Genomic DNA, 2,692 nt, shown 5'->3' with positions numbered 1-2,692 from the left:
TGGAGTCGGGGATAGGTGTATTCAAATCCCAGCCTTACCACTTCTTAGCTATGCATTGTAGAAATTAACTAATCTCCCTGAGAGTCAGTTTCTCCTCCTGTATAATAGGAATAATAGTATCTTTCTCATAGCATTTATTGTGAGGATTAGGGGAAATTCTTTGTTTGTTGTTGTTGTTTTTGCGACAGAGTCTCGCTCTGTCACCCACGCTGGAGTGCAGCCACACGAACTTGGCTCACTGCAACCTCTGCCTCCTGGGTGCAATTAATCCTCCTTTCTCAACCTCCCGAGTAGCTGGGACTACAGGCGCCTACCACCATGCCGCCCAGCTAATTTTTGTGTGTTTTTTTTTAGTAGAGACAGGGTTTCAACATATTGGTCAGGCTGGTCTCGAACTCCTGACCTCAGGTGATCCGCCCGCCTCGGCCTCCCAAAGTGCTGGGGTTATAGGCGTGAGCCACCGCGTCTGGCAGGAAATTTTATATATAGGGACACATAGGTCTAAATATAGTTCATGTAAGCCATACATATGTACTTACATGTGTATATATTTGCATTTTATATCTAATACATATGTACATAGAAATATTCTAATGTATATATGCATGTCTGCTATGCCTCTACCTCCTTATCTACCTATGTTACGTATCTGCAGTTTCTGGCATATGGTCGTTTGTATGAATTAGGATCCACATTAAGTATTTCAATAGTTTTTTTTTTTTTTTTTAAGGACTGGGGAAGGGGAGCTTAACAGAAAAAAAATTAATAGAAGGAGCTGGTTAAACAGGTGTTAGGGGAGTGAAGAAGCAAAGAAGAAAGTAAATGCTGGAAGCAGCTACCACTCCCTCGGCCAGGGCACTAAGAGAAGAGGCTGGGGGATTAAAATCCAGAAACTGGAAGGAAAGGCCTGCGGTGCCCAGGGGCCGCCTGGTGCCAGTGAATGGGCGGGTGGCGGGAGCGGGGACAGGACACAATGTGGCTGGTTCTGGGAGTGCAAAACAAAACATAAAAATAAAAAATAAAAACGGAGACTGGTACTAACGGCTGCCAGGATGAACGCTGGGTGCAGACACAAATAACACTGACCGGACACAGAGAGGAACCAGCCCCTTTCCCTCCCCGCCGGCTTGCTGGCTCCCTCTACTGCCCCCTATCGGCAGAGCCTAGCACGCCGCCAGCCAGCAAAGGGAACCGGGTTTTCAGGGTCTGGGACCTGCCCCATCATTACAACGCCAAGTACGTGTGCAAGCCAGGGGATGGAAAAGAGAGACAACAGCTTAGCAACCTTAGTAACGTAATTTACTCATTCGCCATTTTCACAGCTGCCTAGAATTTCATTGTACAATTATAGCACAATTTATCCTTTTTCATGGTGCTAGTTTTTTTTTTTTTTTTTTTTGAGAGACGGAGTCTCGCTCTGTTGCCCAGGCTGGAGTGCAGTGACGCGATCTCGCTCACTGCAAGCTCCGCCTCCCGGGTTCACGCCATTCTCCTGCCTCAGCCTCCGGAGTAGCTGGGAGTAGATGCGCCCGCCACGCCCGGCTAATTTTTTGTATTTTTTAGTAGAGACGGGGTTTCACCATATTAGCCAGGATGGTCTCGATCTCCTGTCCTCGTGATCCACCCGCCTCGGCCTCCCAAAGTGCTGGGATTACAGGCGTGAGCCACTGCGCCCGGCCGGTGCTATTTATGTTGTTTCTTAATTTTTATTTGAAATGATGCTACAATGAACATTCCTTTAATTCTTTTTGGATCATAACATTTTGGGGAAGAGCTCTCACGACATTCTGCAAAGCAAACAGGAGTTATTAATATATTTTCACCCACTATTGAATGTTTAAATATTCTACAAGTCCAAGTGTGGTAAGTACTATAAGCACACTATTTTCTCCCATTTCATCATCTTGGCAAGAGAACTCTCCTAGAAAGAAGACTAGCACCTAGCAGAATGCTTTGAATAGAGCAGGTTTCAATAAAGATTTGACATTGATGATGCTTAAGAGATAACCTGGTTAGTAACAAGATGTTGCATAGAGATTCCAAACATTAATTTCCTTCCTGGCCGAACGTAAGCAAACACAAACAGCACGTGCTAATGGTAAATGTGGTCAAGTGCTCATTTCTCTGAGTTGGTCAATGTTTAGCTGAGGCATGTCAGTCCAAAGCCTCTCACAATGTTTCTCCTTCATTAAGCAAGCCATCTCTGACATATTCTGTAATTTTCTGTATATCTTCTTTATTATATGGCTAGTTTTTCTGTTAAAGATCATGTGTGGGCTGGGCATGGTAGCTCACGCCTGTAATCCCAGCACTTTGGGAGGCCGAGGTGGGCAACAGGAGTTCAAGACCAGCTTGGCCAATATGGCGAAACCTCATTTCTACTAAAAATACAAAAATTAGCTGGGAGTGCTGGCAGGTGTCTGTAATCCCAGTTACTCAGGAGAATCGCTTTAACCGGGAGTCAGAGCTTGCAGTGAGCCTAGATGGTGCCGCTGCACTCCAGCCTGGGCGACAGACTGAGACTTTGTCCCAAAAATAAATAAACAAACAAATAAATAGAGAGAAAGGAAAGGAAGACAAAGGAAGGAGGAGAAAGAGAGTGAGATAAAGAAAAAAGAGGCCGGGCGCGGTGGCTCAAGCCTGTAATCCCAGCACTTTGGGAGGCCGAGGCGGGCGGATCACGAGGTCAGGA

Source organism: Colobus angolensis, unplaced genomic scaffold (genome assembly GCF_000951035.1).
Source record: "Colobus angolensis palliatus isolate OR3802 unplaced genomic scaffold, Cang.pa_1.0 Scaffold113, whole genome shotgun sequence".
In the NCBI taxonomy this organism is placed as follows: domain Eukaryota; kingdom Metazoa; phylum Chordata; class Mammalia; order Primates; family Cercopithecidae; genus Colobus; species Colobus angolensis.
This window is presented reverse-complemented; position numbering follows the sequence as displayed.